Genomic DNA, 27,014 nt, shown 5'->3' with positions numbered 1-27,014 from the left:
GAAATAAGAAAACTATGCAAAATAAATACAACCACAGGTGTCTCATTAAATATTTATACGTTATTTTATGTTATGTCTTAATTTAGTCTTACTGTAAAATATAATTTTATTGCATGGACATTGTACAATTGTTTAAATATCTCTTTACTTTACACTCCCTTATTATCTATCCCCTCTTCCCTCCCCCCCTATAACACTACTCTTAATACCATTACCTTGAAAACATAGGGTAAGCCTAAGGGGCTCCTCCATAGAAATTGATTCTAAAAAGGGCTCCAGGGGTCAAAAAGATTGGGAATCACTGCCCTATTTCTACACCCTTTCTAGGGAGGTCGTAGAGAGTATTAAAAAATTTATTGTTCCTTATTTAAGAATTCTTAACACATACTAATGTTCATTATTTTTGTTTCATTTTGGTTTGGTAGTACTAGTTAAATAATATAAAATAAAAAGTTTGATCATCACATATTATGATGATCTTGGTTTGGTATTGGTGCACTTTGGTATGTCATTCACTAGCTGGATTTTAATATTATTTGTTATAAATTCATAATTACCAAATACAAACCACAATAATAAAAAGATATTCAATAAATTATATTCTTAGATTAAGATTAAATATTGCATACCCAATATTCCAGTGTATTTGAAATGGGCATATATCCATGGACAAGGACCACAGATAAATCCAAGATTTTGTCCACACACACGGTTATAATGTATGACAGTTAATTCTCAGGTTCCCCATTGTATTTCTTGCACTCTTCTGTAATGGTGGGATAGGTTTTCCAGCAGATCTGGATCATGTATTTTCCAGCAGGTCTGGATGTGTAGGTAAAACAACTCTTGTATGTTCGTCTAATGCAACAAAACTTCTGCCAGGAGTTGTTATGGTCCCTACAGAATTGAAATTCCTATTTTTCTGGAAGGAAATTTGGGCTTGCCCATGGACCTTGTTGGAACCATCCAGCAGCAGACCAGTGAAGTGTTTACAGAAACATGTTCTGAAGCTAATTTGTGTATTTTGCATGATGAAAAATCTTCTCTGATTAAAAAATAAAATAAAATAAAAAAACAAGTCAAGTCAGAATGGAAAATTTTAAACTGGAATGCTTGTTAATAAAATATCTTATTTTTAATAAATAACTATGTATGTGACATTGTTAATACATATGACAAACTGGAACAGCGTTTCACTGCACTCTAGTCTATTCTGAGCCCTGATTTTAGTCATTGCTATGTTGTTAGTTGCTAATACACTTGGTCGTCGACTTACAACCTATGCGACTTACGACCGGCCGCACTTACGACCACAAAAAAATAATAATAATAATAAATCAGAAAGTCACTACTGAAGACACCCATAACCCAGGTGAGGAGGCACATCGATGACGGGAGGCCTGAAGACAGCACCAGGCACATACACTCAGTCGCACTATCACATACACCCAGTCGCTTTCAAGCATCTGTTGCGCGTGGTGTATTAATTAAAATTCTACTGAAATATGCATAAAATGTAGAGACCGTTTGAATTTAACCTCAGAGAGAGAGAGAGATAGCCTAGGCGTAGAAACGAAGGTATGTACAGTATCGCTAAGTAAAAGATGAAAACATTACTGTCTTTAAAATGAAAAATAAAAGATGATAAAAATTTAAAAGATTATAAAAATAAATTATAAAGATGATGAAAAGATTAGAAAGGTTAAACAATACTGTTAATAAATATATAGCTGACATACGACCAGATCGACTTACGACCTGTCAGTCAGAACAGAAGTCGGTCGTAAGTCGACGACCAACTGTATATATGTGTGTAAAGTGCCTGTTGTCTTCACCATATCCATCAATATGTATGTAATAATCAGCTCTTAGTAGATAGATTTTCATGAAATTTTATATTTGGGCTCTTTTAGAAAGGTCTGTCAGGTCATCCAGAATTTAATTAAAATCGAACAGTAGAAATTCAGCAATTCATATTTCATTTACTGGCCATCCTCCCTCTCATAATAACTCAACTCCCAGTGGATGGATTTTCATGAAATTTTATATTTCAGTCTTTCAGAACAGCTTGTCAGGCACTCCAAAATTTTGTTAAAATCAGGCTAATAGAAACCCATCTATTATTTCTTTATTATTATTATTATTATTATTATTATTAGCTATATGGTGCAAGGAAGCCTGAGGCTTATACTGCACCAGCCAAAAAAAAAAAAAAAAATTCCCCGAGTTACCATGAGAGAGAGAGAGAGTCAGAAGTAGAAAGGAATCACCAAGAAAGAGAAGAATGATGATATCCAGCTCAGGACCCTGGGTTTGCCAAGCCCATACTCACCAGATGTGAGTCCCTTTTTCTGTTATTTCTTTGAAAGTTTGTTGCCATACACTGATTGTAAGAATGAATGGTCAGTATGGTGAATGTGCATAGACGAAATGTTTTTGGTTTGTGCATAAAGACCTGTTATCTTTTAATGATGCCGGTTCATCTGTCTGTATATGCAATAACTTGACTCTCAGTGAATGGATTTTCATAAAATTTTCTATTTGGCTCTTTCTGAACAATTTGTTGGGCCTTTCCAAATTTCATTAAAATCAGACAATAGAAATCTAAGGATTAGTAAGGCTTTTTTTTGTCACCCATACATATCAATGAGCTATCCATATTCCATATATTGTAAATGAAACTGGATATTTTGTTTGTTGCCATGAGTTGGTTGGGAGAATGAATGGACAATTTAGCAGATGTGCAAAAATGAAATGTTCTCGGTTCACACCAAAATGTTACTTTTTGTCAGTTTATTTATATACATTGAATTGTTACTGAATTATGACCACCTACTTAATACCATGTGGACCACTGTTTGCACAGATAACAGCTGCTATTTGCCTAGGCATTGACTCCACTAGATGTCTGAAGACGTCCATAGGTATCTGCAACTGAGGCTTCCTTGTACCATATGGCTAATAATAATAACCATGCTGCCTGAAAGGCTTTCCAGTGTCAGAATAGATGACGGTTTGTCCATACACCTCACTTCCTGTTCCGAAACATCCCACAGGTTTTCAACACCTGTGGGATGTTGGATTGAGGTCAGGCGAAGTTGGAGGTCAATCAAGATAGGTTATACCTTCACCGCATTCCTTGAACCACTTGTGCGCAGTGTGAGTCCAATGACACATATTTCCGTTTCTGTCTGGAAAAAAGCTGCATGGCAGAGTGCACATGGTCTTCAGCAGGGGCTAGGTCTTGCCAGCAAACCATGCCCATTATTAAGCAACAATTGCCACCCACTTGGATTAGGCACTATACATGATAGTTCCATGGACTTGTGGCTTGCACCACACAGTTGTCCATTGCTTTGTCACACCAGTTATTTGGACTCAACTGACCAGTACACTTGTTTCCAGTCCTCCAATGCCCAACCGGCATGTTGATCGTGACACCACAGCATTTGCTGTTGACGATAATCAGTGTTTAGGAGAGAGTGTCTCATAGCCTATCTGCTGTGGAATCCCATATATCTGAGTGTGCAGTGCATCATCATTTGGATACTGTTCTTGCATTCCCTATATTGTATTGAGATGTCAGTGCAGTGACCTGCCATTGTGCCCATATAATCACCTCCTGCCAACAGAACACTGTTGGCAGGAGGTGATTTGACCCATTTGACACCATCCTTTGTGCACATTAACCACAGTGGGCAGTGAGCAACCAACAGGACCTGCCATTTCTGATATGGAAAACCAACGCACAAGCTCCCAAAGTCTTGCCTTTTTGAAACTGATATCTCTATACATCTCATAATTGCTACTTTATCACTGACTATCAGATGCAAATTACCACTGTTCTAGCATATGAAGCTGTTAGCATTTTATACTGTGAGCTATATGGCACAGTGCTTAATGGATGGGGTGGACATAATTCAGTGATCACTGAATGTATATAATGAACTCGCCTAAAAACACAGAGCAGATGTTTTGAATAGTGGATTCGTAATGTAAGGTATTTTATTACAAATTTAGTAGTATATGCTTTCAAGTTAAATAATATTTGTTGCAATACCAACTCTCATCCTCTCTCCTTAAGATTACTTTTTTTTTAAATAACTGTTTTGTCTTTTTTTTTTTTTTTTTTTTTTTCACAGGTAATCGACTGGAGTTCTCTGGAATGGAAGAGTGGTCGCTTATTTCCGTTAGAAATATTCCTTGGCACATTATTTGACGTTATGGTCCATTCTACCCATGCATTCTTTCTGATGCTTTATCTCCCTCTACTTGAACTCTTGATAGATTTAATTATTATTGGATGTCTTACTGCTGTTGTGTTTTTCAATCCCCATCTTGCCTGGAGCAACCCAAATAATATTCCTGGGTGGGTAGCTAAAAGATTGAAGCTGCTATAGGTAGGACGGTTAATAAAAATTAAAGGACAAAGGATATTAAAGATCTCTTTTGATAGTCTTTTTGCATATTTTTAAAATAAAGATCTGTTTTAGAGTCTTGTGCATTTTTTTTTTTTTCATTACTGTGTTCAAGATGTGTTTGTACATGATAGCAAGTTCAAGATTTGTAGTGAACTTAAGTAATCGAGGAAAATTCTGAGCACCTATTGAATTCATATCTAAATGAGTGATTTTTATGACATGTAAGTTCTGCAGCTGGTAGTGCAGTGAATATAATCACGTTCCTCCCTACATCAGGTGAAAAATGCCCCGGTTCGAATCCTGCCAATGACCCTAGGAATTTTTGTTTTTTTCACAACTTAATCAAGTTAGTTGGTCTCATGTGAGAGTTGCACGGTTTTCCTCCCATGAACTCAGGTTTTTTATCTGGCAAACATGTAAACCGATCACAGAATACATGCAATTTACAGACACTATATACTGATGCTGCATAGCCTTAGTTGCTTTGTTGTTTAACACAGTCACTAACCCCTTTAAGTAAGAATCATCATCATCAGCCATTTTCAATCCACTGCAGGATGAAGGCCTTTCCAGCAACTTTCCAGTTCCTTCTGTTTTGTGCAATGGCCATCCATTTACTACCCACAAACTCATTAATTTCATCTGTCCATCTCCGTTGTTGCTTTCCAGGTTTTATTTTAGCTCCTCTTGGGTACCATTCTGTTATTTTCTTAGTCCATCTGTAATGTCTTCTAGCTATGTGTCTTGAAGAAGCCCATTTCAGTTCTTTAGTTTTGATAAGAATGTCCATTATTTGTGTTTGCTGCCTAATCCATGTGTTTCTCTTCTTATCTAACAGTCTGATTCCTAATATAATTCATTTCATTATTCGCTGCATAATTTTCAGCTTTTCTTCCATTCTTTTGGTGAGTGCCCAAGTTTCATTTCCAGACGTCATGGTGGGAAGTATACATTGGTTCATTATTTTACGTTTCAGACAAATTTGAATATTGCTCCTCAGTATGTGACTATATTTCCTGAATGTTATCGATCTGAAATTTATTCTTCTCTTGAATTCTAGCAATTTACATTGACAAATGTAAAGTACTACATATAGGAAACAGCAACATATCAACTCTGTGGTACTACACTGATAGTGGTAGAGAATGAAAAGGACCTGGGGGTAATTGTGCAAGAAGATATGAAGTTCTCTGATCAATGTAGATGAGCTACAATAGCTCATGGTGTCTTGTCAATGATATACAGGAATTTTTCTAGCAGGGATAAGGAGGTGATTATTCTCTTGTATAAGGCAATGGTCAGGCCACACCTTGAGTACTGTATACAGGTCTGGAGGCCTCATTTCAAGAAGGATGTAGAGCTGCTGGAATGAGTACAGAGAAGGGCAACAAAATTAGTGAATGGAACAAAGGGTTGCTCTTATGAAGAAAGGCTTAAGTTTTGCAAATTACAGTGTCTGGAGACTAGGCACCGGCGAGGTGATCTGATAGAGGTGTATAAAGCCTTGAATTGTTTGAGCATGCTCAATGCCAATGGAATTCTTCCTCTTGTTCAGAATAATCACCTGAGAGGGCATAAATTCAGATTGAGGAAAGACAGATGTAGGATAGATGTGCAGAAATTTGCATTTAGCCAGCGGGTAGTTGGTTGGTGGAATAGACTTCCATACCTTGTTGTGGAAGTTGATAGCCTAAGCAAATTTAAGGCTCAGCTGGACAGGTATTTTGAATGAACGGAGGAGTGAAATGGAAGTGTTTTTTTTTTTTTTTGGCTGATGCTGCATAAGCTTGCTTTCTTGCATCATATGCCGCTACTAATGCTAATGCTAATAATTATGAGAGCATCCTTGAACTCAGAGGAAGTCCCCATGAACTGGAGTTGTACAAATGTATCCCTCATTCACAAATGGGGATCTAAGGGTGACACGAGTAATTCAGACCAGTTAGTTTAACTTCTGTTCCGGTAAAATAATGGAGTCACTGGTTAAAGATGCATTTCAGGATCATCTAGACAAGACTGCAGTAATAATTCAGACACAGCATGGGTTCATTAAGGGAAAGTCTTGTAAAACAAATTTGATAGGATACTATGATGTGGTTACAAAGGAACTGGATGCAAAAAATAATTTTGGTATCATACTTGGATTGCAGGAAAGCATTTGACACTGTTGCACATGGACGACTACTGTACAAATTAGAGCAGTATGGTATTAAGGGCAAGTTGCTACAATGTATAAAAGGGTGGTTGAGTGGGAGAAGACAGAGTGAAAATCAATTAATGCTGCTCTTCATGGACTAATGTTATTAAGGGAGTCCCCCAGGGTTCAGTGTTGGGCCCACTCTTGTTTTGTATATTTATCAATGATATTTATGAAGGTAAATCAGGCTTAATTTTGAAGTTCGCAGATGATACAGAGGTTGTTGGCGCCTCCGTAGCCAGGTGGGAAAGAGCAACAGTGCGTAGCACACGCTTCTTGATTAGACCGGGGTTCGAGCCCATCACCACCAAATACGGAAGGTGCGGAAAGGTCAGGGAATGACCACCGCATATTCCCGAAGCAATATGGCCTTAGTTGCTAATGCTCCTAAAAATCAAATAACAACATAACAATAACAACAAAGGTTGTTAATGGCAGTGTGCTACTACAACAGGATCTAGTAAAGTTGGGCAGATGGCCTGAGAAGTGACAACTGGAGTTTAGTATTGACAAATGCACAGTACTGCATATGGGTAGAACTGTACCAAATGTGTGGTGCTACACTTCGGGTGGTAGAAAATGAAAAAGACCTGGGAGTAATTGTGCAGTCAGATATGAAATTTTCTGAGTAGTGCAGATGGGCTGCCAGAGCAGGTCATGGGGTATTGTCAATGATATACAGGAATTTTGCTAGTAGGGAAAAGGAGGTGATTATCCATTTATATAAGGCAATTGTCAGGCCACACCTTGAGTACTGCGTACAGGCCTGGAGGCCTCATTTTAGGAAGGATGTAGAGTTGTTTGAAAGTACCGAGAAGGGCAACAATATTGGTGAAGGGAATGAAGCAGTCGTCTTACCAATAAAGGCTTAAGTTCTGCAAATTGCAGCATCTGGAGACTAAGCACCTGCAAGGTGATCTGTTTGAGGTGATAAAGGCCTTGAAATTGAGTAGGCTCAGTTCTGATGAGATTCTTCCCCTTGCTCAGATTAAGAACCTGAAGGGGCATAAATTCAAATTGAGGAAAGACAGTTGTAGAATAGATGTGTGGAAATTCCTTTAGTCAGCAGGTAGTTGATTGCTGTAACAAACTTCCATCTGTCATTGCGGATGCTGATAGATTAAATAAATTCAAGGAGGAACTGGACAAATATTTTGAAGGAATGGATGTGTGAAATATAGTGTTTTTTTTGTTTTTTTTTTTTTTTGGCTGATGCTGCATGAGCTTGCTTTCTTGCATCACATGCCTCTACTACTACTACTATTAATAATTGTAAGAATGCTAATATTTCTAAGAAATAAAATTCGATAAAAATTATGTATAATGCATCATTATATTGAAGAATTATAAAGTATATAAATAAATGTGATATTATCAATGATATCCTGTGATGCTTAAATGCCGTGAGAATTAGTAATAAAACTTATGAAAGTGCTTAATATATTTTATTTAAATGAGGTGTCAATTGAATAAAAGGATCTATATTGTTATGGTCGGTTAAGGAAAGCAAAGTATTAAGCGGGCTATTTTGCCTTAATTAATCAGATGGATTAATTAAGTAGCTTTATTATGAGTGGTTTTAAGGAGTATTCTTAGTTTGATGTCAGGTAATATCGATGAATTAATGCAGATACCGAATAATCTTATATAAAAATTTCAGTCCTTAGATTTGCCTTCTTATAATTAAAAGAAGATAAGCATAGTAACGAGTGCTAATATAATTCTGCATACGGCCTTGCCTTAGCATGTATTTAATCATGGTTTTTATTTTTTCAAAGTTGGTTCACAGAATTTTGCAAAATAAATAACCAAATTTGTGCTGCAAATTCGATTTGAGGTAGGATAAGATTATTGTATAAAGTTTTTGTTAGATTCAAATTATGAAACTGACCTGCAAATCTTTTAATAAATCCTAATTTACAATAAACCGTAATTATTTGTTATATCAGATTTGAATGAACCATTGTAATCAAAAGTTACAACCAAATCTCAAAGAATTGCTTATCAATATGCTTTGATTGTCAATTTTGTAGTTGTATGAAATGTTTTATGGGATCCGTAAATGATACAACTTTGCATTTACTGATGTTTATAGTTTGTCAATGTCAATGGGTGGAGCACGTTTAGAAATTTCTGTAGATTAATGCAATCTAAAAGATTGTTACAGGCTGCAAATAATTTTCTCATCTGCAAGGGTGCAATTTAATGTTTCCAGGAAATTTGATTAATGCCAAACCATTGATGCAGATATTGAAGAATAGAGGTCAATAAAGATGATACCTGAGGTAAATTCCTTAGAAATGTGATCGCTCTTGAGGTGTAACCAAGAAATATTACATTGTAAGACCTGCATTTGATACAATCAGATAACCAGTTAAGAAGTGGTGCAATAATGCTGTAAGAGTGCAGTTTTTTAAGTAATATATCGTGATTAGTAGTATCAAGAGCTTTGGATAAATCTGTACTACCTTGAACATCTACTCACTTCTCCCTTTCCAATTCCATATCGATGGAGTGCCAGAGCGATATTAGGTCGTTACAACTGACCTGCCTTGATGAAATCCATGAAGATCCATTGATAATAAGGGCTGAAAATATGTAACAATTTTATGATGAATAATGGTGTCTGGAATTTTAGCTAAACTGTTGAGCATTGTTGCCAGTCTGTAGTTGGTGGTTTCACTTTTTGGTCCCTTTTTATGGATGGAAAATAAGTGTGTTGATTTAAGATGTTCAGGATAGGTGCCTTCACTTAGTGACATTAAAAATATATAATAGGTGACTTTTCAGCGATGCTTGACACATTTTCCAGAATGTGAGGGGAATGTCAAGACTTTGAACAATCATCACACAAGTGATTGATTTCAGTAGATTGTTCATGTATAATAATAATAGAATATGTATTTGAGCTAGTGTAATTTTACTACAATCAGTTGTTGTGTTACCTGAGATATTGTTGATATCCTCAAAATGCTTGGCCAGCACATTGGTAATGTCCACAGCTGATTGTGCAATGCTGTTGTTTTAGGTACAGGATGTTATTTATTCGACTACTTCTAGTCAAGTTAACTAAGCTCCAGAAATGTCTAGTGTTATGATTTAATGCACTTTTTTTAGTGAATTTATTACTAACATTTAGGTTGGTGCAAAAGCATCATTTTAACGTAGCCATCTACCAAAGTAGTTAAATTAATTAATTAAATTGGTATCGTTTTGGTTATACGGTATCTCATATTTTGAATGCTCACATTGTACTACACAATATCTCATATTGTGTAGTACAATGCCTTCACAACAAGTTGCCATGGTATTGTACTACCTTGAACAAATAACACTTCACCAGTGGAGAAGACTACTGTTATTTATTCTCAGTGGATACGACCACCCAGATGGCACCGTTTCAAAGCTTGTTGGCTCCTCTTCGGTGGGTGGGTGGGCAGGTACCCTGGTGTTGCAATAGTGACAACCCAGTTATGAAGTATAACTTCACAATGTGAGAGATGCCTGATGGTGTACAGTGATATAGACTATAAAATATTTTTTAGTGGATTTATGTAATTATGGTGACAACTATTTAGTAAATTTTTTTGCTTTTTTTTTCTCAGTGCATTCAATTTGTTTTTGAAAATTGCATTCTTCATTCTTTTAAATTCTCGGTGCGCCTTTTCTTTTTGTAATAAGACTTCTTCAATTCAGAATTAAACCAGATTGGGAATCTCGTGTTAATGGTGTTTTTGTTAGGAACAGTTTCCTTTATAACCTCTTTTATTTTTGATACAAAAATATCCACTTTCATTTACTGAAGGATTGTAGTAAATTCGTTCCAGTTTACCTGCAAACGTGTAATTGATATGCTTTCAGTCAGCTTTGTAGTAATTGCCCAATTTAGTTACTCCATTTTTTATTTTGCAAAAAAGGTAAAATGATCGGATGAGAAAATTCCTTCCAAAACACAAGTATCTAATTCGATACTTGGATAAACTAAATCAAGTGTATTGTTTTTAGTATGAGTCATAATTTGTTGTGTAAGGTGGTAAATATTCATAATTTCTGTTATTTGGGTTCATAAAGAGTTAGGGTGAGATTCTTTCCCCAAATCTGGAATGGTGAAATCTCCAAGTATGTGTAAGTCATTTTAAAGTTGTGGTGAGGTGATCCGATTACTCGATCTAATTCATTTAAATGGTCCCTGGTAAAGGGAGCCAGTATATACTACTCTGTGGTATATACATAAATAAGAGCCGACCGAGCCAGCCGGGTGGGTAAAGTGCCTGCCTGGCAACCGAAAGGTCGCGGGTTCGAATCCCGCCTCGGGCTTCGATCAGAGTAAATGCAAAAACTTTGGGAGGTGCATTGTGGCCACAGAATGCATCAACATGTGCATCAACAACTAACAAAAAATATATATATATAGATAACAATAAATACTATAGAATTTTTATTTTATTTAATTCGTAGAAATAGACCCTTTATGTTGTCAAATGTACCATAATTAATAGCTCCTAACTCTTTAGTCCAGAGAACCACCTCCAGAGGTGTTCCATCCCCCTCCTCGATTTGTACGATCGTGGCACAGGTAAAATAATTATTATCAAGAAAACTCGCAATGTAATAAAGAAAGTTTAAGCCAGATTTTGGTTTAAAACAAAATATCTTAAACCTTTGGTACTAATAAATCTATTAGCTTTGTTAGTTACTTGCCAAGACTGGCAATTTTGTAGGTAACAGTTCATGGTGTTAGATCTGTGTTGGTGAGATTTGGTGTGTGGTGATTGCTGTGTATTTCAGTTACTGTTTGGGGAAGAACAGCTTAAAATTTTTCGATTTTCTTCACTGGGACAACTATTTGAAATTCTTTGTGATAGTATTAGTAATTACTGATTGTTCAACGATTTTCGGCTTTAATCTTGAGATAAACAATATAACGTTTCGGGTGATAGATTGTAAACTGTATTTCTGTTCTAGGATTTTCAGTTGGTGGAACAAATGTGATCTTGCAATCTTTATTGTGGATAGAAAAGATACCCAGCTCTACCATGAAAATAGTAAGCTAATTTATTACCAGAAATCTTTAAAAAATGTCTGGCTAGTGGGTGATTTAAGTCCTCATAATTTCTGAAATTCTGATCTTAATATAATGCAAAGGGAGGACCTAGAAACATGACTTAGTACACAACTGTATTTCCCAAAACCAATAGCTAGAAGAAAGTGATGGTCTTGGAAACTTTTAGAGTTATGGCTGAAAAGGAAGTTGCAGTACATTTTGTACTAACTAGTATTGTTTCAGGTGTGGTGACATTCTGCCGTGATGCCTCCTTGGAATTTGTTAAAGTATCATCACTAGACCATTTATATTGCAGTGGATGCTTTTGCCCTCGTGGGTAGCACAGTTGGTATAATCACCTTCCTCCCAACTCTGGATGGAAAATGCGAGTTCAAATCCCGTTGATGCCGTGAAGAATTTTTATGGGTCTTTTTCACAACGTAGTTAAGTTGGTCTTAGAAGAAGGTAGCATGGTTTTTACTTCTAGAAAATCTGATTTTTCATCCAACAAACATCGACCAGAGAATACACAATTTATATAAGGAAGACGTTATTATTAGTAGTAGTAGTAGCCATATGGTGCAAGAAAGCCTGCGGTTTGTGCTGCACCAGCCAAAAAAAATTTGAGTACCCTGAGAGAGAGAAGTAGGAGGGAATCACCAAAAGAGAAGAATGATGATATCCATCTCAGGACCCTGGGAGTGCCAAGCCCATAACTCACCAGATGTGAGCCCCTGGGGTAGAATATATACAGTGGCAGACAAAAAACTGCATTACCTTTAAAAAAAGTAACATTTTTAGTGAAAAGTATAAGATATTGTTTGATTACAATCATTCTGTTTGTCTCAAAGCAAAGATATTGCGTCAGATAACGCTTCTATTGCATCAGACAGTAATTGCAAAATACTGCATCATCCGTTTCTATAAATACGGCGTTGGAAGGGTATACGTGCTCATTAGTATCTTGTTTTGTGGAGCTGTAAGCATGGCTCCATATGTTCAGTTGACACCAACAAAAAAAAGTGTAGCTGTTCCTCTGTCCCAGGAAGAACTTTCTATGCGTGCTATCGCTGAAAAAATAGGCTGCCACCAGTCAACAGTGTCCCGGGTGCTGAAATTAAAGCGTGAAACCGGTGATGGGAAGAGAAGACCTGGATCACGCCGTAAGAGAGTGACTACGCCTTCCCAAGATCGATATTTGAAATGGCTATGCCTTCGTAATCACCATGCTAGTGCTCCTGATCTAAAACTGGACTTTGAGATGGCCTCTGGTATTGAAACAAGTGCACGAACTATCCAAAGACGGCTTTCGGAATGTGGTCTGCATGCCTATCGGCCCAAGAATAAGTCCTTGTTGACCCAACAAATGAAGAAGCGACTTGCTTGGGCTAAAACGCCTGTTTCATGGACAAAAGAGCAATGGGACACCGTCATCTTTTCTGACCAATTGAAATTCAACCTGTATGGCTCGGATGGGAAGCAGTATGTCAGATGACGAAAATCAGGCATACCATTCTAACTGCATAACACCGACTCTAAAGTTCCCCGCCAGTCAGATGATCTGGGGATACATAACAAGCAAAAGGGTGGGGCAAATTAAGTTTATTAACGGAACGGTGAATGCAGATACCTACCTATACTGCTGGCTTGGAGGAGTGCCTGAAACCTGTTATTAGGGATCACCACACAGACGTCCAAAACTGCCTTTTTCAACCGGACTCAGCACCTTGCCACACAGAAAAATTGGTAAGTTTTATGCTATTTAGATTTAATGATGAGTTTGTCTTCTTGTCTCACAAGGCTTAAAACATACACCAATGTTTTCCCTCGTTTTACTCCCTTAAGGTGCAGTCATGCCTCAGAAATGCTGGCATTACAGTGTTGGACTGGCCCGGCAACAGTCTAGATTTGAACCCTATTGAAAATTGCTGTACATAATGTCGTCTACAATTGCTCAGAAGAAGCCAACAAGAAAGATTCAGATGCAGGAGAGCATTGTAAGGGTATGATATCACGAAATTGAGCAACCGTGTATCCAGAAGTTGATTAGCTCTATGCCAGATCGTTGCAAAGCTGTAATTGCAGCTCGAGGAGGCACAACAAAATATTGAGGACTTATTTTGCTGATTTACAGTAGATAATGCTATTACGTTAACTTGTCATTTTAATTTGTACACGTAAATGCAATAAAATGTATGTTTGGTTGTCATGACTGCCATTTGCATGATTTCTCATATTTTCATTAATTACGCATTTTACCCTTTGGGAAGGTATTTATGGCAATTAGGTATATCAAGTGGAGTCTTTTTATTGGATTTCATTCACAGAGACGTCTGTATATCCCATCTAACAAATGCATTTCGAACATTTCTGAACCCACAATGCAGTGCAAAACACATTATTTGCAAAATTCACAAGTGATGCAGTTTTTTTGTACCGCACAACATGGCTTAAGCTGCTGATGCGGCTAAAACCCTACAACAACCAACCAGGTAGTTGCCTTCTCAGCTAGTGGTACTGACTTTCCACATTGATCAAGTTTGTATTGTTTCATAATGAAATAGGCAAACCGACTATCGAATCATTCAATTTACAGCCAAAAAATACACTGGTTCCTCTTGGCTTTATTTGCCTTTAAAATATCCTAATATAAAAATATTAGGAGTTCGTAGGTTATTTTGTATTTTATGATGCAAACAGGACCTAAAAACATGCCTTCCCTTGAAGTCATGTTTTTAGGTCCTGCACTACTATATTTCTGATCCAATATTCAGAAGCAAGTGATGGTTTTGGAAATTTTCAGATGCTTAATGTGACCCAAGCCCCGTAATGAAAGGAAAATAAAATAAATTTTTATTTGCACGGCCTGTTGTGTGGCCTTCTGGGCTGAGGTCAAGGTAATGAATGATCATTCTATGATATGATTATCCTCCAGTATAAACTGGCTAATGGACGTGGAAGGTAAACTGTATTGGATGTAATAAACAGAGTTCTGCTGTGTATTGATGAGATCATTGAAATGCTTTAACCCTAAGAAAGAGATATGGGAAGGATCAGAATTCCCTGAAGGGTAATATTTTGAATTTAACGATGGTAATATAAATGGTGTCTCGCCATTCTTCTGGAGGAAAGTTTTCTTGGCAGAGTCTAAAAGCTTTAGGTGGGGTCACTAATTATTCTTACTTTGGACGTAAATGAGTTGCATGAAATAAAATCTACAATTACTCTATTTCGCAGATGGAGAAAGAACAGAGAAAGTTGTCCTTCCTGATGATGCAGACATTGGAACAGACGTTATTACAGATTCTTAAGAAGGTTTGGAATTTGTCAACTGTATATGCCCAGTAGGGTAACATCTGCACCGATCAAAACGATTAATGTTCACTGCACAATCTATTGGACCATATACCGCATCGATATCTATTGTGGCCGCAATAACGTGACATGTTCATGGACTCACGTTCAGATGTAAGTTGCCAGATTCTCTTAACAAACACAGGCAGAGAACAAGCAAATTCAGATGTGTGACTGTTTCATTAAGTACTCGACATTGTCGCAGACAGCTCATTCGTGACGTGAAAAACAGTTGCAAAGCATCTACAACAGATTTGCCCGAGTCTGCCACTTGAGGGACCATCAAAATACTGCAGATAGAAATCGCAATGCCAAGTGTCATGGTTTGCTGTGTCAAAAATTGTCTTCGCAGTAGTTATATTTACGATCCTCGGATGCAAAAGGCCAGGGTTAGAATCCCGTTGACGCGACGAACTTATGGCTTTTTTCACTTCGTGGCTCATTTAGTCGATCTCAGGCCATGATAGCAAGGTCCACTGCTTCCCCAGGAAAATCGGGTTTTCTTCCCACAAAAGAGACAAACCGACCAAAGAACTCATTCAATTTACAGACATAATACTGTATACGTGGGTAGTTGAGGTTATTCCAGGTAACCCTATTAGCAGGCTGTGGAATCGATTCGAAGAAATTCAGACCATTCCTAGGCATTCAGGTCAGGGATGTAGACCATAAAATCCTTCACTGCTTGCCGGTTGGTATCGAGGCTTGAATGCTAACACACCACTCAGATACTTTGCAACAATGACAGAAACATGGGTGTCAACTGTTCTGGTTGACACCCATGTTTATGTCACTGCAATCGTCTGCATGGACATGGACTTTATGCAAGAGGACTTGTGGCATGTAAGTGTACCCTTAGTGTTTAATATCGTAAAGGCACAAGAATGTGAGCTATCGAACATCGTAATTGACCTGACTAGGCATGGCACGTGCCTAGTCAGGTCAATTACTCTTCACACAAGCATCTGGGTAGAGCTTGTAGCCGGGTCCTAGTGTGACTTGAAAGAGGAACCCGAAACAACCACATATACTGTATAAAGGAAGACAATCGGTTCTGTGAAGGTAGGTTAACAGTCTCTGTGGTCATACAGACCACATCAAGAACGGCACGCAGCTATAGAGATTAGTTAGTGCAACCCAAAATAGTTCTCTGTGCTGATGCTTAGGTGAGTTTATTATGATGGACGACAACACAATCCTATAGGGCACAACATGTAGTGTTGCTAGAACGAGTACAAAGAAGGGCAACAAGATTGGTGAGGGGAACAAAGGGGTGCTCTTATCATTAAAGGCTTAAATTCTGCAAATTGCAGCGCCTGGAGAGTAGGCACCTGCGAGGTGATCTGATTGAGGTGTATAAGGCCTTAAATGGGTTGAGCAAGCTGAATGCTGATGGGATTCTTCCTCTTGTTCAGATTAAGAACCTGAGGGGGCATAGATTCAAATCGAGGAAGGACAATTGTAGAATAGATGTGCGGAAATTTGCCGTTAGCCAGCGGATAGTTTATTGGTGAAACAGACTTCCATCCTTTATTATGGAAGTTGATAGCCTAAATAAATTTAAGGCTGAGCTGGACAGGCATTTGGAACGAATGGAGAGGTGAAATGGGAGTGTTTTTTTTTTTTTTTTTTTGTTTTTTTTTTTGGCTTATGCTGCATAAGCTTGCTTTCTTGCATCCTATGCTAATGCTAATTTTGACAACCATTGGAATGTGAGAGTACCATCCGCATGGATTGGTCTCTGTACCTTCCCTGACATGAATCACATTGAACACATCAGGAATACTGAAGAAGTATTGCAACTCGTCTGACCTGTCCAGTGACTATCATCTGGAACCAGCATTCACAAGAAAGTGGCGACTTATCTTCAAAAACTCATCAAAATTTAATTTTGCCAATTCACTGGATGTGCGAACCATGTCTGACGGTTGCACTGGATGATACACTATAATGGAATCTGTGCATATGCCCATAATAATGGCAGAAACTTCTTTACAAGCTTGCACTACTTTGCTTTTAATCCAATCCCAAGACCCAAATTTCGCCTAATGTAGGATGGAGAATCTCGCCTATTTGCCCACCACGCCTTTTCTCCCAATTCTGACCTCTCTACTTCTTTTACCTAGTGTCTCCTTTCAATATATATTTTTTTTCTTGTTTGGCCTCTGTCAGTAAGCTCAGCCAAACCTGGCGGCGACCAGCCAGAGAACTAGGGACTGCCTGGCTTATCTCCTAGTGGTGGTGGCGGGCAACGTAGAGTCCCATCAGGAGCCCTGCGGCCAAAAGGCAAAAGAACAACAGAATCCAACACTACTCTTGGTGCCGCTTGACCCTAAACACACTTTACACTACTCTTACACAAAACAACACACCACACCCACTTCTGGCATTTACAATTCTGACATCACGCGTGAAACGATGGCACAGTTGTGGGAAACCACCGGTGGAGTCTCAACCCAAACACTATGCCATTATGCTTCTGATGCCTCATGTTCCAATAAAGCTGCAATTACTGATCATAGTGGGGTTGCTTTGAAGTGTTACGTAAGTATTGAGTCTGATTCAAGTCCCACTGTCAGGCGCTTACAGAAAGATTCAATGTGAGTGAACGTAACAATTCATTTGCATTTGCATCGACTGGAAAATGTGTGCAAACCAAACAAATAGATTCCATGTAACACATCGCAAACGACAAATTCCAGGCACTCATTTGATTGTTGTTGTTTTGCGTCACAATAATGAGCCATTTTGGGACTAGGTGATGAAAAATGGTTTTTCACAGGAACATCAAACGATAATGTCATTTATCATCATTCATTCTGTGAACTTGTGCCTGACACACAGAAATCCTCCACTTCACCGTAAAATTTAATTCAGGTCCATAGAGATGAACATGGAAAGAAAAGTAGGCTTCCGATGCTGAGACGTATCGTTTCTATGTAAAATCAACTATATTGACGTTTTGGCGGAAAAAAGTAAAAGAAAAAAAACCTGTCCTATTAGGGCAACAGAATAATTACCTCATTTATTCAGAATAATTACCTCATAACATAGTTGTTTGTTATGACTGTAACTTGCGTGTGTTTTTGGGTTGGTTTGCATGTTTTGCTGGACGAAAAACCTGGGGTTCCGTCTGATAAAAAGAAAAAAAATTGTTATCTTCGCCTAAGACAGGCTAATTCAGCCAGGAAGTGGAAAAAAAGGCCCATAAGTTATTTTTGTCATTGACGGGATCCAAACTTGGATATTTTCCACTCGGTGTAAGAGAAAGGTGATTAAAATCACTGTGTTCTTACGGAGACTGTCACTTTGGTGAGAAGAAAGTTCTCTGATATATGGTCTTCGAAATTCTTACTTGAGATTCCTGACAGTCACAAAACTACCATACCGCCTGGTTCACCACTGTAGGAAGCAGTTGGACAGGAATAGTCGGAATTGCCCACAATTGGTTTGTTGCAGTTTAGAACATGAAGAGACTCCATCGAATTTCCCGAGGTGGAACAAAATTTGTAGTTACACCTCTGGTGCCTGGAAATGGATGCTAAGATTCTATAAATTTTTGTGCTCACACATTAATGAAGAAAGTAAAAATAAGTAAGTGGTAAATCAACTACAGTTATGAGGCTTAAGAAGATTGTAATTACGTTTATTCTCAGTTCTCTTTGTTTGCTGGACGAAACACCCGAGTTGAAGGGTGGTTGAGGGGGAGAAGACAGAGTGGTAATCAATGGACACTGCTCATCGTGGACTAATGTTATTAGTGGAGTCCCTCAGGGTTCAGTGCTGGATCCATTATTGTTTTCTGTATTTATAAATGATATTGATGATGGTATATCAAGCTTAATGTCCAAGTTTGCAGACGATACAAAGGTTGGCAGGGTTGTCAAGGACACTACTGACACTATGCTGCTGCAACAGGATCTGGAAAGGTTGAGCAGATGGGCTGAGAGGTGGCAAATGAAATTTAACATTGACAAATGTAAAGTACTACATATGGGAAACAGCAACCCCAGAGCAACGTATCAACTCTGTGGTACTACACTGATAGAGGTAGAGAATGAAAAGGACCCGGGGGTAATTGTGCAGGCAGATATGAAGTTCGCTGAGCAGTGCAGACGGGCTGCAAGAGTAGTTCATGGTGTCTTGTCAATAATATACAGGAATTTTTCTAGCAGGGATAAGGAGGTGATTATTCCCTTGAATAAGGCAATGGTCAGGCCACACCTTGAGTACTGTATACAGGTCTGGAGGCCTCATTTCAAGAAGGATGTAGAGCTGCTGGAACGAGTACAGAGAAGGGTAACAAGATTAGTGAATGGAACAAAGGGGTACTCTTATGAAGAAAGGCTTAAGGTTTGCAAATTACAGTGTCTGAAGACTAGGCACCAGCGAGGTGATCTGATAGAGGTGTATAAAGCCTTGAATGGTTTGAGCATACTCAATGCTGATGGGATTCTTCCTCTTGCTCAGAATAATCACCTGAGAGGGCATAAATTCAAATTGAGGAAAGACAGATGTAGGATAGACGTGCGGAAATTTGCCTTTAGCCAGCGGGTAGTTGGTTGGTGGAACAGACTTCCATCCCTTGTCGTGGAAGTTGATAGTTTAAATAAATTTAAGGCTCAGCTGGACAGGTATTTCGAACGAACGGAGGGGTGAAGTGGGTTTTTTTTTTTTTTTTGGCTGATGCTGCATAAGCTTGCTTTCTTGCATCATATGTCTCTACTAATGCTAATGCTAATGTTTCTTGGCGAAAAAGAAAACATCCAACCAATGCCAGATTATCTGAATTGTAAAAAGACCATAAAAATTCATTGCTTTATTAACAGGCCTTTTCCATGAACTGCGATTAAACCACTCTGCTATCGCCAAGGCAGCAGCCTCAGAATTGTTGGTTTCAGTTGATATACGTTTAAATTCACCCTTGCGAATTCTGATTTTCAAGGACTTTTGGAGCAGGAGTTTGATTTGTTTCCTATAGTCTGTCAAAATAGCTTGCTAAAGGTTGCTTACCAAGTCAGAGAAACGTGTCATCTTTGCTAATAAAAAGGAGTCATCTCTAAAGTCATATTTACTGGGGTGCAGTAAATATGACTTTAGAGATGACTTTAGAGTGCAGTAAATATGACTTTAGAGTGCAGTAAATATGACTTTAGAGTGCAGTAAATATGACTTTAGAGTAGCACAGATGTTCGAAGTTTAGGGGAGCCCCAGACTAATCCAATTAAGTGAGAAGTAAAGTTTTTTTTTAGCTTTCAATTGATTTTATTTACGGTAAGTATGCTTTTTTGTTAATTGCATTTAAATCTGTTTTCAATTTTGGGGGTTCCCATGAAGGAATTGTTTACGTCTGCAGCAGTAATTGACAGGATTATTAACAGCTCTGTATAGTTGCCCCAAAACGAAACTCATACAGCCGTAGTGTACTATATCTGTAAATTGCCTGCATTATGTGGTCGATTTGTCGTTTGCTTGAACCAAAAACTCCAATTTCCGGGAGTAAAAACCATGATATCCTTACCTGAGACCGACCTACTCAACCCAGTTGTGAAAAAAGTCCATAAAAATTGTTTTCGTCATTGATAGGATTGAAACTCAAGCCTTTTCACCCGACGTGTACTCCCCGTTATTTCATATTTCATTCGTATTAAAATACTCTACGAGAATTTGCGTATGGTAAGCATCAGAATAGTGACCTCTAAAAATATGTGCTCCATTGCTCCAGTTTACTTAAAATCGACACTAAGACACATGTTCTTAACCGAAGCAAAGCATGTCTTAAACGAAACTTCTCGGAATTTCTTCTGAGATGCAAACCGGTTCGAGATAATTTCCTTTCACCGACTAGAATCTGATATTCAAATTGAGTCAGAAGAGCGGACACATGACTTTTTTTCGCTTCGATAAAAGTTCAAGACAAACATAAATAGGTAAGGCTCCTGTCCTTTATTAAGGTTCCTGTATTCTATCCAGTATTAATTAATTTGGAATTTGCGACGAGACAACTTGGCCATATATTGTCTGTAAATTGCGTGTTTTCCTTGGTCGGTTTGACTGTTTGCCAAATGAAAAATCTGAATTTGAATTAAAAAAAAAAAAAATTCATGCAACCCTGCATTCATCCAAAGTAACTTGACAACGTTGTGAAAAAGAAGTGCAAAAAATTTCTCCTACCTCGACCCTTTTTTAGAGTTGGAGGGGCATTCTTGGAGTGATCGATGCAGACTTCCTGCCTAAGAAGTCAAAATCAACGGATAACAGTATATTAAACTTTCTAAACTTAGCCATATACGAGGTGTGGCCAATAAAGTTCCCGGACTGGTGCTGTTGCATTCATGTTCGATGAGTTTTAAAATAAATGGAATTGATATATTATAGTTCAAACTTCCTCCAACAGATTATAGTACAGAGATTGTCAAGCAGGCTGGTAGGTTGAAAGTAAAAATCAGTTTTTATTAGTAGTATTAACGTTACTTGTCACGATTTTGCAATGGAGCAACGAACGAATATCATCAATGCTGCGTTCTACGTACAGGTGCTTCAAAGACTATTGAAGCGCACTTTTCGGGTGAGACCACAATTTCGAGAGAAAGGCAGCTGGTTCTTGTTCTACGAAAATGTCCCGCTCATTCGGTTCTTGTTGTGAAGACATCTCTGACAAAACATAGCGTTGTACAGATCAGCCATCTACCTTACTCTTCCGGTCTAGCTCCAGAGGATTTCTTTCTCTTTTCCAATGTGAAAACTGTCCTCAAAGGAAAGAGATTTTAGGATGTTGAGGACATAAAGAAAAATGTAATGGCAGAACTGAACATCTCTTTAGACGCCTTCGATGACTGTTTTCAGAAACTTTAAGCCAGGTGGTGATTACTCTGAATAAAAATAAAACCACTTTTGAGCCCCTTCACTTTGTGTTACTTTTATTTCACTAATCCGGGTACTTTATTGCTACACCTCGTATGTCAAGTTGGACTGAACTTAGACATACAACTATATCGAACCAACTGACGTTGCACCCCCTTCCCTGACACCCGGTGACAGACCCGTTGTGTGGTAGTTTCGCCATTGATTTTTAGCTAATTCTTATAGTGTTGTTTTGGTCCAATCACATACCAAAAAAAAATTAGAATAAGAAGAAAAAATCAATTCTTCTTGTTGGTACATGGTACCTAAGAAGTTTTCACTTTGATCAGTAAGTAGTTTAAATACTAGCTTCAACTTTTATGTGCAGTTACCAAATGTTATGCTGTTTTAATTTGCATTTTCTTTATGCAGGCAAGATCGATAGTACGAATATTTGACAAAGAAAATTATTTTTTTTCAAAAACAGGGCTAGGCTCAAGATAGCCTGGACAAACAGTCTTGGATAGAATGGTTTGAATAAAAGTAAATTCGATTGCACTATTCATGACCACACTTTTCATGCCAAAGAAAATACAAGAAGTTTAAGAAAGCTGTTTTATGCAAAAATTGTCAAGCCCCTGGCCTCCTGGCTGTGGTGGGCACATTATTGTATTTTTACTGTACAATAAAGATTTTCTTCTTTATCAGTATTTGAATTTTCAACCTTCCCCAATTCACTGTCACGTGGTTTTCAATTAATTATCAGATACAAGAAAAGAAAAAAAAGTTTTCTTTTTTTTTTTACATAGATGTAATGAAAATATTATTTTTTTTTTTCTTCAGATTCAGGATATTTTCATTTTTTTTAATAACCAGATGAAATAATTTTTTCGAAAGCTATTTGTGTTTTTTTTCCTCCTTTAATGATATACAAATTAAAATATCTTATTTTTAATAATCAAATGTATATATTGGCTTACCGGTCGTATGACGAACCAGAACGGCGCTCCAGGGCACTCCAATGCATCCTGATCCTTGAATTATTTCAGTTTAAGATTCTTTCTATCTTTCCAGTTTACCTTCTGTTACCAATGAGCTAATTTTAATGAATTTTAATAACATTAGTAATCTAATCTTACTTGTCGATAGATGGCACCACAATCCCAATGACTCTACAAATACTGCATATTGATTAAGTTAATAAATCAATAAATAATATGCATACTGATCGTCTTTTGAAACTATTACACTTGAAATTAGACTTTAAATTTTGACTCTCATTTATGAATAAATTACCGTACATAAGCTACTTAATATATCAATCATCACATTTCATCTTTAAATTTAAAAAACGTTGTTTATTGATAAGATAAAGAAAGTGAAGTTTCATTTTATATGATTTGAATTTCAAAGTATTCAGGAGTGAAATAACCTTGGAGATGAAACTGAAGGTTAAGCCTTGAAAGAACCATTTTTTCATTTATTTTTCGTGATTTAATTAAGTAAATTTTGAAATCATACATTTATATGATTAGATATAAATAATAAAAGTTATACATTTAATGCTTTCTAAGAACAATGTATAATAAGAAAATTTAACCTTGAAATAACTTTTGACCTCGAAATTTTTTACACGAAATAATTATTATGACTTGAAGATTAATCTAATATTTTGTCCAACTCTACTGTTCATGGTAAGAATCTGCTCTCAGTACACTTGATTGTGCTTATAATAATAAATAATAATAATAATAGTGAAGAACTCTGAACTTGATTCATTGGGTTGTCATTACTCGTAAGCATTCGTTTTCAAATTAATTTTCAATCTATGACCAATTTTAAAGAACTAAATTGCATATGTATAGTGGCGTAACTAGGGGAAGGCAGGTGGGGCATCGGTGCTAAATTTGGAGGGCGCCATTTTTGTGGTTAAAAATTCCAATTTTTGCATTTTCCAAAGGATTTTTTTATTTGCCTTAGGCGCCATCAACCATAATTACGCCACTACATGTGTATTCTCACTGAAGACCTACTCAGTATGCAATAAATGCTTCCATACTTAAATATCCTCCAACTAGTGACCGGTATAATCGAATTATTAGTAATCCAGAGATTTTAATAATCGAAATATTCATTGGTGCTGGAAATTTTTCTCCTATATTTGAAATCACCATAACCTCCCCACGATGGATAAGGAGGCTAATGGCTTTCCAGAAGATTTTGTTCTATATTATACAGGATGAGTCAGGAGGAGCAGTAAATATTTTGGGACGTTATAGTATCGATTATGCTGAGTAAAAAAGTTCATATAAATATGTGTCCAATTCTCAATGGATACGGAGATACAGCTGTTTGAAACTGGCGCGCACAAAGCCATTATGAGAGGTATTAAAGAACGATAAATGACTTATTATTTGTATTTATTGACTTTTTGAATGATACAAAACACAAATAATTGACAAAATTTTACAGTTCACAATAAATGCTCGAAAATCCCATCACTAACCTCAATGCACTTTGCAGCTCTTGTGGTAATATGACGTGTTGTTCTTCTGAGGTCGTCTTGGCGTTCCTTTATGAGGGCAGCAGTATTCAAAATGCGAGCGAGCAATTCGTCTCTTGCATTCACCTTTTCTTTGTATATTGCGCTTTTCCCACAAACAAAAATCTAACGGGGTGAGATCTGGCGACCTAGGTGGCCAATGAACGTGACCACCGCGGCCGATTCATCACTGAGGGAAAGTTCGATTTCGATATTGTATCACCAGACAGGTGCAGGAGCTCCGTCGTGCTGAAAGTACATACCAATCCTTGTAGCCAAGGGAACGTCCTCCAATGGGCCCTGTAACACGATTTTGTAACACAACAGGCCCAATCAACTGATTGTCGATGATACCCCACCACAGAGAAGCGATGTTGAAAATTTGTTTCTACAGTGGCATGTGGATTTTCGTCTGACCACCTATGAGAATTGTTGATACCGTCATGGGTGAAAGTAGCTTCATCGCTGAACAGTATTAATGGAATTGATCGGCGATTACCATTTACCCACCGCTGGACAAAATTCCAATCGCTGGGTGTCGTATCCTATTTGAAAGTGTTGCACCCGCTGTATGTGAAATGGAGCCATAATGTTCGCCATACTCTTGTTTGTGGAACACCGATACGCGTAGAAATTCTTCGTGTGCTAATAGTAGGACTACGTTCTACCGAATCAAGAATGTGTTCTATTTCATCCACATTTTGAAGCACGTTCAGAACAAGCGCTGAGAACTGTACCAGTCTCACGCAGTTTGGTGTAAACGCTCTTGAATCCGATATTTCTGCGGTTAGGAAACCGTCGACGGTATTTTCTACAAGCAGCAGTAGCACTTCCACCACAAAAACCATAGACAAATACCATATCGGCATATTGAGCATGTGTGAAGATGTGCGGCATTCTTAACAACACTTTTAACACCAAATGGTGTCAGATTATAACTGCTTCTTGGTCACATCTGATTCAAGCTGTGAGTGCCAGTTTCAAACAGTTCTATCTCCGTATCCCTGTATCCACTGAGAATTGGACACTTGTTTATATGAACTTTTTTATTCAGAATAATCGATAATATAAACTCCACCAGACAGGTGGAGTTTATATTATCGATTATTCGTCTCTTTGTATATTGCGCTGAAACTCCTAACTATTCCTCCTGAATCACCCTGTATATCGTATTTTCCGGAACATAAGACGCACTTTTTTACCTAAAATATGTTGTCTGAATTTCCCTTGCGTTTTGTAGTTCAAAGGCATACTAAGTGTATGCAGTGGCAATTTTTTTTTTTTTTGGATAAGATTCTATACTGTCCTTGCTTAGCGTATGAGAGTGAGAATTTTGGATGTCTCACAAGAACTCGTCCTTATTTCAAAAGAAAAGGTCAATAAAGAAAGTCTTCCTTCCTTCTAAAAACTCGAAGTCTTTCAAGAAATGTAGAATCAGCAATGCCCTCGTTGGTACTTATGATGACGCCCTTGAAGAAAGTAAAAGTTCATGCCATCGATAATGAAGGGTGTGATAGCAGCGAATTGTTAGGATTATACTGTGTGTAGTAGTAGTAGTAGTAGTAGTAGTGGCATGTGATGCAAGAAAGCAAATGTATGAGCTTATGCAGCATCAGCCAAAAAAAAAAAAAAAAAAAATCACACCATTCCCTCCAAATGCCTGTCCAGTTCTTCCTTAAATTTATTCAACCTATCAACTTCCACAACGACAGATGGAAGTTTGTTCCAGCAATTAACCACCCGCTGGCTAAAGGCAAATTTCCGCACATCTATTCTACATCTGTCTTTTCTTAATTTGAATTTATGCCCCCTTAGGTTCGTAACCTGAACAAGTGGAAGGATCCCATCAGAATTCAGCGTGCTCAACCCATTCAAGGCCTTATATACCTCAATCAGATCACCGCGCAGATGCCTAGTCTCCAGCCCCTGCAATTTGCAGAACTTAAGCCTCTCTTGGTAAGAGGATCCCTTCATTCCCCTCACCAATCTTGTTGCCCTTCTCTGTACACGCTCAAGTAAATCTACATCCTTCCTGAAATGAGGCCTCCAGACCTGTACGCAGTACTCAAGGCGTGGCCTGACCATTGCCTTATACAGAGGGATAATCACCTCCTTTTCCCTGCTAGCAAAATTCCTATATATCATTGACAAAACCCCATGACCTGCCCTGGCAGCCTGTCTGCATTGCTCAGAGAACTTCATATCTGACTGCACAATTACTCCCCGGTCATTTTCATTTTCTACCACCTTAAGTGTAGTACCACACAGTTGGTACGTTTCTCTGGGGTTACTTCTACCCATATGCAGTACTTTGCATTTGTCAAGGTTAAACTTCAGTTGCCACTTCTTAGCCCATCTGCCCAAATTATCTAGATCCTGTTGCAGTAGCACACTGCCATTACTGTCATTAACAACCCTGCCAACCTTTGTATCATCTGCAAACTTCGACACTAAGCCTGATATACCTTCATCAATATCATTGATAAATATACAAAACAACAGTGGACCTAACACCGAACCCTGTGGGACTCCACTAATAACATTAGTCCACGAAGAGCAGCACCCATTGATTACCACCCTCTGTCTTCTCCCACTTAACCATCCTTTTATCCA

General features: G+C 37.8%; 1 long non-coding RNA gene across 1 annotated transcript in view; it reads left to right on the top strand.

Annotated features, from left to right (window-relative positions):
* LOC150084151 (uncharacterized) overlaps positions 1-4,422 on the top strand; it is a 43,969-nt gene extending 39,547 nt beyond the window's left edge. The window contains exon 3 of the long non-coding RNA XR_016547096.1: positions 4,143-4,422. This is a non-coding gene — a long non-coding RNA (uncharacterized LOC150084151). The remainder of the gene's footprint in view (positions 1-4,142) is intronic.
* Positions 4,423-27,014: the final 22,592 nt, after the last annotated feature.

The sequence above is a fragment of the Mastigoproctus giganteus genome, chromosome 6 (genome assembly GCF_048544385.1).
Source record: "Mastigoproctus giganteus isolate SK-2022 chromosome 6, ASM4854438v1, whole genome shotgun sequence".
In the NCBI taxonomy this organism is placed as follows: Eukaryota; Metazoa; Arthropoda; class Arachnida; order Uropygi; family Thelyphonidae; genus Mastigoproctus; species Mastigoproctus giganteus.
Note: the sequence above shows the minus strand (reverse complement) of the source record. Positions and strands in the feature narration are given on the sequence as shown.